This window comes from Oncorhynchus kisutch, unplaced genomic scaffold (assembly GCF_002021735.2).
Source record: "Oncorhynchus kisutch isolate 150728-3 unplaced genomic scaffold, Okis_V2 scaffold1194, whole genome shotgun sequence".
Classification (NCBI taxonomy): Eukaryota; Metazoa; Chordata; class Actinopteri; order Salmoniformes; family Salmonidae; genus Oncorhynchus; species Oncorhynchus kisutch.
In genome coordinates, this window is record NW_022263139.1 from 25,001 (window position 1) to 39,173 (window position 14,173).

Below are 14,173 nucleotides of genomic sequence, written 5' to 3' on the forward strand. Positions count from 1 at the left end.
TGGGGCACTGATTACCTTCTGCAAACAGTACGAACTGATAGTACGAACCAAACATACCCTTGTAAAACTGACCATCCTACCAATCCTCGACTTTGGCGATGTCATTTACAAAATAGCCTCCAATACCCTACTCAACAAATTGGATGCAGTCTATCACAGTGCAATCCGTTTTATCACCAAAGCCCCATATACTACCCACCATTGCGACCTGTACGCTCTCGTTGGCTGGCCCTCGCTTCATACTCGTCGCCAAACCCACTGGCTCCATGTCATCTACAAGACCCTGCTAGGTAAAGTCCCCCCTTATCTCAGCTCGCTGGTCACCATAGCATCTCCCACCTGTAGCACACGCTCCAGCAGGTATATCTCTCTAGTCACCCCCAAAACCAATTCTTTCTTTGGCCGCCTCTCCTTCCAGTTCTCTGCTGCCAATGACTGGAACGAACTACAAAAATCTCTGAAACTGGAAACACTTATCTCCCTCACTAGCTTTAAGCACCAACTGTCAGAGTAGCTCACAGATTACTGCACCTGTACATAGCCCACCTATAATTTAGCCCAAACAACTACCTCTTTCCCAACTGTATTTAATTTTAATTTATTTATTTATTTTGCTCCTTTGCACCCCATTATTTTTTTTATTTCTACTTTGCACATTCTTCCATTGCAAAACTACCATTCCAGTATTTTACTTGCTATATTGTATTTACTTTGCCATCATGGCCTTTTTTGCCTTTACCTCCCTTCTCACCTCATTTGCTCACATTGTATATAGACTTGTTTATACTGCATTATTGACTGTATGTTTGTTTTTACTCCATGTGTAACTCTGTGTCGTTTTATCTGTCGAACTGCTTTGCTTTATCTTGGCCAGGTCGCAATTGTAAATGAGAACTTGTTCTCAACTTGCCTACCTGGTTAAATAAAGGTAAAATAAATAAATAAAATAGAAGCAGTAAAAACAATGTGTACTGGATAGCACTGAGAGAGGCAAATGAAATTCAGCTTTCTAATTTCTGCTTGCGTTTCATTTAAAAAAATATCTAGTTAGAAGAGGATGGTTTCGATCCATCGACCTCTGGGTTATGGGCCCAGCACGCTTCCGCTGCGCCACTCTGCTCTCAGCCACTTCAGAAAAGACTAGAACTCACAATCCATGGCTTAGGAGGCCAGTGTCTTGGGCCACTGGGGCACTGATTACCTTCTGCAAACAGTACGAACTGATAGAAGCAGTAAAAACAATGTGTACTGGATAGCACAGAGAGACGCAAATTCAATTTAGCTTTCTAATTTCTGCTTGCGTTTCATTTAAAAAAAAATCTGGTTAGCAGAGGATGGTTTCGATCCATCAACCTCTGGGTTATGGGCCCAGAACGCTTCCGCTGCGCCACTCTGCTCTCAGCCACTTCAGAAAAGACTAGAACTCACAATCCATGGCTTAGGAGGCCAGTGTCTTAGGCCACTGGGGCACTGATTACCTTCTGCAAACAGTACGAACTGATAGAAGCAGTAAAAACAATGTGTACTGGATAGCACTGAGAGACGCATATTCAATTTAGATTTCTAATTTCTGCTTGCGTTTCATTTAAAAAAAATCTGGTAAGCAGAGGATGGTTTCAATCCATCGACCTCTGGGTTATGGGCCCAGCACGCTTCAGCTGCGCCACTCTGCTCTCAGCCACTTCAGAAAAGACTAGAACTCACAATCCATGGCTTAGGAGGCCAGTGTCTTAGGCCACTGGGGCACTGATTACCTTCTGCAAACAGTACGAACTGATAGAAGCAGTAAAAACAATGTGTACTGGATAGCACTGAGAGACGCAAATTCAATTTAGCTTTCTAATTTCTGCTTGCATTTCATTTTTAAAGATAATCTGGTTAGCAGAGGATGGTTTCAATCCAACGACCTCTGGGTTATGGGCCCAGCACGCTTCCGCTGCGCCACTCTGCTCCCAGCCATTTCTGAAAAGACTAGAACTCACAATCCATGGCTTAGGAGGCCAGTGTCTTAGGCCACTGGGGCACTGATTACCTTCTGCAAACAGTACGAACTGATAGAAGCAGTAAAAACAATGTGTACTGGATAGCACTGATAGACGCAAATTCAATTTAGCTTTCTAATTTCTGCTTGCGTTTCATTTTTAAAAACGATCTGGTTAGCAGAGGATGGTTTCGATCCATCGACCTCTGGGTTATGGGCCCAGCACGCTTCCGCTGCGCCACTCTGCTCTCAGCCACTTCAGAAAAGACTAGAACTCACAATCCATGGATTAGGAGGCCAGTGTCTTGGGCCACTGGGGCACTGATTACCTTCTGCAAACAGTACGAACTGATAGTACGAACCAAACATACCCTTGTAAAACTGACCATCCTACCAATCCTCGACTTTGGCGATGTCATTTACAAAATAGCCTCCAATACCCTACTCAACAAATTGGATGCAGTCTATCACAGTGCAATCCGTTTTATCACCAAAGCCCCATATACTACCCACTATTGCGACCTGTACGCTCTCGTTGGCTGGCCCTCGCTTCATACTCGTCGCCAAACCCACTGGCTCCATGTCATCTACAAGACCCTGCTAGGTAAAGTCCCCCCTTATCTCAGCTCGCTGGTCACCATAGCATCTCCCACCTGTAGCACACGCTCCAGCAGGTATATCTCTCTAGTCACCCCCAAAACCAATTCTTTCTTTGGCCGCCTCTCCTTCCAGTTCTCTGCTGCCAATGACTGGAACGAACTACAAAAATCTCTGAAACTGGAAACACTTATCTCCCTCACTAGCTTTAAGCACCAACTGTCAGAGCAGCTCACAGATTACTGCACCTGTACATAGCCCACCTATAATTTAGCCCAAACAACTACCTCTTTCCCAACTGTATTTAATTTTAATTAATTTATTTATTTTGCTCCTTTGCACCCCATTATTTTTTTTATTTCTACTTTGCACATTCTTCCATTGTAAAACTACCATTCCAGTATTTTACCTGCTATATTGTATTTACTTTGCCATCATGGCCTTTTTTGCCTTTACCTCCCTTCTCACCTCATTTGCTCACATTGTATATAGACTTGTTTATACTGCATTATTGACTGTATGTTTGTTTTTACTCCATGTGTAACTCTGTGTCGTTTTATCTGTCGAACTGCTTTGCTTTATCTTGGCCAGGTCGCAATTGTAAATGAGAACTTGTTCTCAACTTGCCTACCTGGTTAAATAAAGGTAAAATAAATAAATAAAATAGAAGCAGTAAAAACAATGTGTACTGGATAGCACTGATAGACGCAAATTCAATTTAGCTTTCTAATTTCTGCTTGCGTTTCATTTTTAAAAACAATCTGGTTAGCAGAGGATGGTTTCGATCCATCGACCTCTGGGTTATGGGCCCAGCACGCTTCCGCTGCGCCACTCTGCTCTCAGCCACTTCAGAAAAGACTAGAACTCACAATCCATGGCTTAGGAGGCCAGTGTCTTGGGCCACTGGGGCACTGATTACCTTCTGCAAACAGTACGAACTGATAGTACGAACCAAACATACCCTTGTAAAACTGACCATCCTACCAATCCTCGACTTTGGCGATGTCATTTACAAAATAGCCTCCAATACCCTACTCAACAAATTGGATGCAGTCTATCACAGTGCAATCCGTTTTATCACCAAAGCCCCATATACTACCCACCATTGCGACCTGTACGCTCTCGTTGGCTGGCCCTCGCTTCATACTCGTCGCCAAACCCACTGGCTCCATGTCATCTACAAGACCCTGCTAGGTAAAGTCCCCCCTTATCTCAGCTCGCTGGTCACCATAGCATCTCCCACCTGTAGCACACGCTCCAGCAGGTATATCTCTCTAGTCACCCCCAAAACCAATTCTTTCTTTGGCCGCCTCTCCTTCCAGTTCTCTGCTGCCAATGACTGGAACGAACTACAAAAATCTCTGAAACTGGAAACACTTATCTCCCTCACTAGCTTTAAGCACCAACTGTCAGAGTAGCTCACAGATTACTGCACCTGTACATAGCCCACCTATAATTTAGCCCAAACAACTACCTCTTTCCCAACTGTATTTAATTTTAATTTATTTATTTATTTTGCTCCTTTGCACCCCATTATTTTTTTTATTTCTACTTTGCACATTCTTCCATTGCAAAACTACCATTCCAGTATTTTACTTGCTATATTGTATTTACTTTGCCATCATGGCCTTTTTTGCCTTTACCTCCCTTCTCACCTCATTTGCTCACATTGTATATAGACTTGTTTATACTGCATTATTGACTGTATGTTTGTTTTTACTCCATGTGTAACTCTGTGTCGTTTTATCTGTCGAACTGCTTTGCTTTATCTTGGCCAGGTCGCAATTGTAAATGAGAACTTGTTCTCAACTTGCCTACCTGGTTAAATAAAGGTAAAATAAATAAATAAAATAGAAGCAGTAAAAACAATGTGTACTGGATAGCACTGAGAGAGGCAAATGAAATTTAGCTTTCTAATTTCTGCTTGCGTTTCATTTAAAAAAACATCTGGTTAGCAGAGGATGGTTTCGATCCATCGACCTCTGGATTATGGGCCCAGCACACTTCCGCTGCGCCACTCTGCTTCCATCCACCCCAGATGGGACTTGAACCCACAATCCCTGGCCTAGGAGGAGGGTGCCTTATCCATTAGGCCACTGGGGCACTGTTTACCTTCTGCAAACAGTACGAACTGATAGAAGCAGTAAAAACAATGTGTACTGGATAGCACTGAGAGACGCAAATTCAATTTAGCTTTCTAATTTCTGCTTGCGTTTCATTTAAAAAAAAATCTGGTTAGCAGAGGATGATTTCGATCCATCAACCTCTGGGTTATGGGATCAGCACGCTTCCGCTGCGCCACTCTGCTCTCAGCCACTTCAGAAAAGACTAGAACTCACAATCCATGGCTTAGGAGGCCAGTGTCTTAGGCCACTGGGGCACTGATTACCTTCTGCAAACAGTACGAACTGATAGTACGAACCAAACATACCCTTGTAAAACTGACCATCCTACCAATCCTCGACTTTGGCGATGTCATTTACAAAATAGCCTCCAATACCCTACTCAACAAATTGGATGCAGTCTATCACAGTGCAATCCGTTTTATCACCAAAGCCCCATATACTACCCACCATTGCGACCTGTACGCTCTCGTTGGCTGGCCCTCGCTTCATACTCGTCGCCAAACCCACTGGCTCCATGTCATCTACAAGACCCTGCTAGGTAAAGTCCCCCCTTATCTCAGCTCGCTGGTCACCATAGCATCTCCCACCTGTAGCACACGCTCCAGCAGGTATATCTCTCTAGTCACCCCCAAAACCAATTCTTTCTTTGGCCGCCTCTCCTTCCAGTTCTCTGCTGCCAATGACTGGAACGAACTACAAAAATCTCTGAAACTGGAAACACTTATCTCCCTCACTAGCTTTAAGCACCAACTGTCAGAGTAGCTCACAGATTACTGCACCTGTACATAGCCCACCTATAATTTAGCCCAAACAACTACCTCTTTCCCAACTGTATTTAATTTTAATTTATTAATTTATTTTGTTCCTTTGCACCCCATTATTTTTTTTATTTCTACTTTGCACATTCTTCCATTGCAAAACTACCATTCCAGTATTTTACTTGCTATATTGTATTTACTTTGCCATCATGGCCTTTTTTGCCTTTACCTCCCTTCTCACCTCATTTGCTCACATTGTATATAGACTTGTTTATACTGCATTATTGACTGTATGTTTGTTTTTACTCCATGTGTAACTCTGTGTCGTTTTATCTGTCGAACTGCTTTGCTTTATCTTGGCCAGGTCGCAATTGTAAATGAGAACTTGTTCTCAACTTGCCTACCTGGTTAAATAAAGGTAAAATAAATAAATAAAATAGAAGCAGTAAAAACAATGTGTACTGGATAGCACTGAGAGAGGCAAATGAAATTTAGCTTTCTAATTTCTGCTTGCGTTTCATTTAAAAAAACATCTGGTTAGCAGAGGATGGTTTCGATCCATCGACCTCTGGATTATGGGCCCAGCACACTTCCGCTGCGCCACTCTGCTTCCATCCACCCCAGATGGGACTTGAACCCACAATCCCTGGCCTAGGAGGAGGGTGCCTTATCCATTAGGCCACTGGGGCACTGTTTACCTTCTGCAAACAGTACGAACTGATAGAAGCAGTAAAAACAATGTGTACTGGATAGCACTGAGAGACGCAAATTCAATTTAGCTTTCTAATTTCTGCTTGCGTTTCATTTAAAAAAAATCTGGTTAGCAGAGGATGGTTTCGATCCATCAACCTCTGGGTTATGGGATCAGCACGCTTCCGCTGCGCCACTCTGCTCTCAGCCACTTCAGAAAAGACTAGAACTCACAATCCATTTCTTAGGAGGCCAGTGTCTTAGGCCACTGGGGCACTGATTACCTTCTGCAAACAGTACGAACTGATAGAAGCAGTAAAAACAATGTGTACTGGATAGCACTGAGAGACGCAAATTCAATTTAGCTTTCTAATTTATGCTTGCGTTTCATTTAAAAAAATATCTGGTTATCAGAGGATGGTTTCGATCCATCGACCTCTGGGTTATGGTTCCAGCGCGCTTCCGCTGCCCCACTCTACTCTCAGCCACTTCAGGAAAGACTAGAAATCACAATCCATGGCTTAGGAGGCCAGTGTCTTAGGCCACTGGGGCATTGATTGCCTTTTGCAAACAGTACGAACTGATAGAAGCAGTAAAAACAATGTGTACTGGATAGCATTGAGAGACGCAAAATAAATTTTGCTTTCTAATTTCTGATTGCGTTTCATTAAAAAAAATATCTGGTTAGCAGAGGATGGTTTCGATCCATCGACCTCTGGGTTATGGGCCCAGTGTGCTTCCGCTGCGCCACTCTGCTCTCAGCCACTTCAGAAAAGACTAGAACTCACAATCCATGGCTTAGGAGGCCAGTGTCATAGGCCAATGGGGCACTGATTACCTTCTGCAAACAGTACGAACTGATAGAAGCAGTAAAAACAATGTGTACTGGATAGCACTGAGAGACGCAAATTAAATTTAGATTTCAAATTTCTGCTTGCGTTTCATTTAAAAAAACTTCTGGTTAGGAGAGGATGGTTTCGATCCATCGACCTCTGGGTTATGGGCCCAGCACGCTTCCGCTGCGCCACTCTACTCTCAGACACCTAAGAAAAGACTAGAACTCACAATCCATGGCTTAGGAGGCCAGTGTCTTAGGCCACTGGGGCACTGATTACCTTCTGCAAACAGTACAAACTGATAGAATTAGTAAAAATAATGTGTACTGGAAAGCACTGAGAGACGCAAATTAAATTTAGCTTTCTAATTTCTGCTTGCGTTTCATTATTAAAAACAATCTGGTTAGCAGAGGATGGTTTCGATCCATCGACCTCTGGGTCATGGGCCCAGCACGCTTCCGCTGCGCCACTCTGCTCTCAGCCACCTCAGAAAAGACTAGAACTCACAATCCATGGCTTAGGAGGCCAGTGTCTTAGGCCACTGGGGTACTTTGTAAACAGTGTGACCTATACAAACTGTTGGAAGAGGTAAAAACAAATGTATAATGGCACTGAGACATGCCATGAAACGACAATTTTTTTTATTTTTTTTGTTCGCACTTAAAATCTAAAACGAAACTGTTTAGCAGAGGATGGTTTTGATCCATCGACCTCTGGGTTATGGAATCAGCACGCTTCTGCTGCGCCACTCTGCTCCCAGCCAGTTCAAAAAAGACTACAACTCACAATCCATGGCTTAGGAGGCCAGTGTCTTAGGCCACTGGGGCATTGATTACCTTCTGCAACAGTACGAACTGATAGAAGCAGTAAAAACAATGTGTACTGGATAGCACTGAGAGACGCAAATGAAATTTAGCTTTCTAATTTCTGCTTGCGTTTCATTTAAAAAAAGATCTGGTTAGCAGAGGATGGTTTCGATCCATCGAGCTCTGGGTTATTGGGCCAGCGCGCTTCCGCTGCGCCACTCTACTCTCAGCCACTTCAGGAAAGACTAGATCTCACAATCAATGGCTTAGGAGGCCAGTGTCTTAGGCCACTGGGGCATTGATTGCCTTCTGCAAACAGTACGAACTGATAGAAGCAGTAAAAACAATGTGTACTGGATAGCACTGAGAGACGCAAATGAAATTTAGCTTTCTAATTTCTGCTTGCGTTTCATTTAAAAAAACATCTGTTTAGCAGAGGATGGTTTCGATCGATCGACCTCTGGGTTATGGGCCCAGCACGCTTCCGCTGTGCCACTCTACTCTCAGCCACCTAAGAAAAGACTAGAACTCACAATCCATGGCTTAGGAGGCCAGTGTCTTAGGCCACTGGGGCACTGATTACCTTCTGCAAACAGTACGAACTGATAGAAGCAGTAAAAACAATGTGTACTGGATAGCACTGAGAGACGCAAATGAAATTTAGCTTTCTAATTTCTGCTTGCGTTTCATTTAAAAAAATATCTAGTTAGAAGAGGATGGTTTCGATCCATCGACCTCTGGGTTATGGTTCCAGCGCGCTTCCGCTGCGCCACTCTACTCTCAGCCACTTCAGGAAAGACTAGAACTCACAATCCATGGCTTAGGAGGCCAGTGTCTTAGGCCACTGGGGCACTGATTACCTTCTGCAAACAGTACGAACTGATAGAAGCAGTAAAAACAATGTGTACTGGATAGCACTGAGAGAGGCAAATTCAATTTTGCTTTCTAATTTCTGCTTGCGTTTCATTTAAAAAAACAATCTTGTTAGCAGAGGATGGTTTCGATCCATCGACCTCTGTGTTATGGGCCCAGCAAGCTTCCGCTGCGCCACTCTACTCTCAGACACCTAAGAAAAGACTAGAACTCACAATCCATGGCTTAGGAGGCCAGTGTCTTAGGCCACTGGGGCACTGATTACCTTCTGCAAACAGTACGAACTGATAGAAGCAGTAAAAACAATGTGTACTGGATAGCAATGAGAGACGCAAATTCAATTTAGCTTTCTAATTTCTGCTTGCGTTTCATTTTTAAAAACAATCTGGTTTGCAGAGGATGGTTTCAATCCATCGACCTCTGGGTTATGGGCCCAGCACGCTTGAGCTGCGCCACTCTGCTCTCAGCCACTTCAGAAAAGACTAGAACTCACAATCCATGGCTTAGGAGGCCAGTGTCTTAGGCCACTGGGGCACTGATTACCTTCTGCAAACAGTACAAACTGATAGAATTTGTAAAAATAATGTGTACTGGAAAGCACTGAGAGACGCAAATTAAATTTAGCTTTCTAATTTCTGCTTGCGTTTCATTATTAAAAACAATCTGGTTAGCAGAGGATGGTTTCGATCCATCGACCTCTGGGTTATGGGCCCAGCACGCTTCCGCTGCGCCACTCTGCTCTGAGCCATTTCAGAAAAGACTAGAACTCACAATCCATGGCTTAGGAGGACAGTGTCTTAGGCCACTGGGGCACTGATTACCTTCTGCAAACAGTACGAACTGATAGAAGCAGTAAAAACAATGTGTACTGGATAGCACTGAGAGACGCAAATTCAATTTAGCTTTCTAATTTCTGCTTGCGTTTCGTTTAAAAAAACATCTGGTTAGCAGAGGATGGTTTCGATCCATCGACCTCTGGGTCATGGGCCCAGCACGCTTCCGCTGCGCCACTCTGCTCTCAGCCACCTCAGAAAAGACTAGAACTCACAATCCATGGCTTAGGAGGCCAGTGTCTTAGGCCACTGGGGTACTTTGTAAACAGTGTGACCTATACAAACTGTTGGAAGAGGTAAAAGCAAATGTATAATGGCACTGAGACATCCCATGAAACGACACATTTTTTTATTTTTTTTGTTCGCACTTAAAATCTAAAACGAAACTGTTTAGCAGAGGATGGTTTTGATCCAACGACCTCTGGGTTATGGAATCAGCACGCTTCCGCTGCGCCACTCTGCTCCCAGCCAGTTCAAAAAAGACTACAACTCACAATCCATGGCTTAGGAGGCCAGTGTCTTAGGCCACTGGGGCATTGATTACCTTCTGCAACAGTACGAACTGATAGAAGCAGTAAAAACAATGTGTACTGGATAGCACTGAGAGACGCAAATTCAATTTAGCTTTCTAATTTCTGCTTGTGTTTCATTTAAAAAAAAATCTGATTAGCAGAGGATGGTTTCGATCCATCGACCTCTGGGTTATGGGCCCAGCAAGCTTCCGCAGCGCCACTATGCTCTCAGCCAAATCAGAAAAGACTAGAACTCACAATCCATGGCTTAGGAGGCCAGTGTCTTAGGCCACTGGGGCCTTGATTACCTTATGCAACAGTACGAACTGATAGAAGCAGTAAAAACAATGTGTACTGGATAGCACTGAGAGACGCAAATGAAATTTAGCTTTCTAATTTCTGCTTGCGTTTCATTTAAAAAAATATCTGGTTAGCAGAGGATGGTTTCGATCCGTCGACCTCTGGGTTATGGGCCCAGTGTGCTTCCGCTGCGCCACTCTGCTCTCAGCCACTTCAAAAAAGACTAGAACTCACAATCCATGGCTTAGGAGGCCAGTGTCATAGGCCAATGGGGCACTGATTACCTTCTGCAAACAGTACGAACTGATAGAAGCAGTAAAAACAATGTGTACTGGATAGCACTGAGAGACGCAAATTAAATTTAGCTTTCTAATTTCTGCTTGCGTTTCATTTAAAAAAACATCTGGTTAGCAGAGGATGGTTTCGATCCATCGACCTCTGGGTTATGGGCCCAGCACGCTTCCGCTGCGCCACTCTACTCTCAGACACCTAAGAAAAGACTAGAACTCACAATCCATGGCTTAGGAGGCCAGTGTCTTAGGCCACTGGGGCACTGATTACCTTCTGCAAACAGTACGAACTGATAGAAGCAGTAAAAACAATGTGTACTGGATAGCAATGAGAGACGCAAATTCAATTTAGATTTCTAATTTCTGCTTGCGTTTCATTTTTAAAAACAATCTGGTTTGCAGAGGATGGTTTCAATCCATCGACCTCTGGGTTATGGGCCCAGCACGCTTGAGCTGCGCCACTCTGCTCTCAGCCACTTCAGAAAAGACTAGAACTCACAATCCATGGCTTAGGAGGCCAGTGTCTTAGGCCACTGGGGCACTGATTACCTTCTGCAAACAGTACAAACTGATAGAATTAGTAAAAATAATGTGTACTGGAAAGCACTGAGGGACGCAAATTAAATTTAGCTTTCTAATTTCTGCTTGCGTTTCATTATTAAAAACAATCTGGTTAGCAGAGGATGGTTTCGATCCATCGACCTCTGGGTTATGGGCCCAGCACGCTTCCGCTGCGCCACTCTGCTCTGAGCCATTTCAGAAAAGACTAGAACTCACAATCCATGGCTTAGGAGGCCAGTGTCTTAGGCCACTGGGGCACTGATTACCTTCTGCAAACAGTACGAACTGATAGAAGCAGTAAAAACAATGTGTACTGGATAGCACTGAGAGACGCAAATTCAATTTAGCTTTCTAATTTCTGCTTGCGTTTCATTTAAAAAAACATCTGGTTAGCAGAGGATGGTTTCGATCCATCGACCTCTGGGTCATGGGCCCAGCACGCTTCCGCTGCGCCACTCTGCTCTCAGCCACCTGAGAAAAGACTAGAACTCACAATCCATGGCTTAGGAGGCCAGTGTCTTAGGCCACTGGGGTACTTTGTAAACAGTGTGACCTATACAAACTGTTGGAAGAGGTAAAAACAAATGTATAATGGCACTGAGACATGCCATGAAACGACACATTTTTTTATTTTGCACTTAAAATCTGAATTGAAACTGTTTAGCAGAGGATGGTTTTGATCCAACGACCTCTGGGTTATGGAATCAGCACGCTTCCGCTGCGCCACTCTGCTCCCAGCCAGTTCAAAAAAGACTACAACTCACAATCCATGGCTTAGGAGGCCAGTGTCTTAGGCCACTGGGGCACTGATTACCTTCTGCAAACAGTACGAACTGATAGAAGCAGTAAAAATAATGTGTACTGGATAGCACTGAGAGACGCAAATTCAATTTAGCTTTCTAATTTCTGCTTGCGTTTCATTTTTAAAAACAATCTGGTTAGCAGAGGATGGTTTCGATCCATCGACCTCTGGGTTATGGGCCCTGCAAGCTTCCGCAGCGCCACTATGCTCTCAGCCACATCAGAAAAGACTAGAACTCACAATCCATGGCTTAGGAGGCCAGTGTCTTAGGCCACTGGGGAATTGATTACCTTCTGCAACAGTACGAACTGATAGAAGCAGTAAAAACAATGTGTACTGGATAGCACTGAGAGACGCAAATGAAATTTAGCTTTCTAATTTCTGCTTGCGTTTCATTTAAAAAATATCTGGCTAGCAGAGGATGGTTTCGATCCATCGACCTCTGGGTTATTGGCCCAGCGCGCTTCCGCTGCGCCACTCTACTCTCAGCCACTTCAGGAAAGACTAGATCTCACAATCAATGGCTTAGGAGGCCAGTGTCTTAGGCCACTGGGGCATTGATTGCCTTCTGCAAACAGTACGAACTGATAGAAGCAGTAAAAACAATGTGTACTGGATAGCACTGAGAGACGCAAATGAAATTTAGCTTTCTAATTTCTGCTTGCGTTTCATTTAAAAAAACATCTGTTTAGCAGAGGATGGTTTCGATCGATCGACCTCTGGGTTATGGGCCCAGCACGCTTCCGCTGCGCCACTCTACTCTCAGCCACCTAAGAAAAGACTAGAACTCACAATCCATGGCTTAGGAGGCCAGTGTCTTAGGCCACTGGGGCACTGATTACCTTCTGCAAACAGTACGAACTGATAGAAGCAGTAAAAACAATGTGTACTGGATAGCACTGAGAGAGGCAAATTCAATTTAGCTTTCTAATTTCTGCTTGCGTTTCATTTTTAAAAACAATCTTGTTAGCAGAGGATGGTTTCGATCCATCGACCTCTGGGTTATGGGCCCAGCACGCTTCCGCTGCGCCACTCTACTCTCAGCCACCTAAGAAAAGACTAGAACTCACAATCCATGGCTTAGGAGGCCAGTGTCTTAGGCCACTGGGGCACTGATTACCTTCTGCAAACAGTACGAACTGATAGAAGCAGTAAAAACAATGTGTACTGGATAGCACTGAGAGAGGCAAATTCAATTTAGCTTTCTAATTTCTGCTTGCGTTTCATTTTTAAAAACAATCTTGTTAGCAGAGGATGGTTTCGATCCATCGACCTCTGTGTTATGGGCCCAGCAAGCTTCCGCTGCGCCACTCTGCTCTCAGCCACTTCAGAAAAGACTAGAACTCACAATCCATGGCTTAGGAGGCCAGTGTCTTAGGCCACTGGGGCATTGATTACCTTCTGCAAACAGTACGAACTGATAGAAGCAGTAAAAACAATGTGTACTGGATAGCACTGAGAGACGCAAATTAAATTTAGCTTTCTAATTTCTGCTTGCGTTTCATTAAAAAAAAACTGGTTAGCAGAGGATGGTTTCGATCCATCGACCTCTGGGTTATGGGCCCAGCACGCTTCCGCTGCGCCACTCTGCTCTCAGCCAGTTCAGAAAAGACTAGAACTCACAATCCATGGCTTAGGAGGCCAGTGTCTTGGGCCACTGGGGCACTGATTACCTTCTGCAAACAGTACGAACTGATAGAAGCAGTAATAACAATGTGTACTGGATAGCACTGAGAGACGCAAATTCAATTTAGCTTTCTAATTTCTGCTTGCGTTTCATTTAAAAAAAAATCTGGTTAGCAGAGGATGGTTTCGATCCATCAACCTCTGGGTTATGGGATCAACACGCTTCCCCTGCGCCACTCTGCTCTCAGCCATTTCAGAAAAGACTAGAACTCACAATCCATGGCTTAGGAGGCCAGTGTCTTAGGCCACTGGGGCACTGATTACCTTCTGCAAACAGTACGAACTGATAGAAGCTGTAAAAACAATGTGTACTGGATAGCACTGAGAGACGCAAATTCAATTTAGCTTTCTAATTTATGCTTGCGTTTCATTTAAAAAATATCTGGTTATCAGAGGATGGTTTCGATCCATCGACCTCTGGGTTATGGGCCCAGCGCGCTTCCGCTGCGCCACTCTACTCTCAGCCACTTCAGGAAAGACTAGAACTCACAATCCATGGCTTAGGAGGCCAGTGTCTTAGGC

General features: G+C 44.0%; 1 non-coding gene across 1 annotated transcript; it reads right to left on the reverse strand.

The window, feature by feature from the left end:
- Positions 1-12,377: 12,377 nt before the first annotated feature.
- On the reverse strand, positions 12,378-12,449 carry trnai-aau (transfer RNA isoleucine (anticodon AAU)). The gene has a single exon. It is a non-coding gene; the product is annotated as a tRNA-Ile (tRNA).
- Between the last annotated feature and the right edge of the window lie 1,724 nt (positions 12,450-14,173).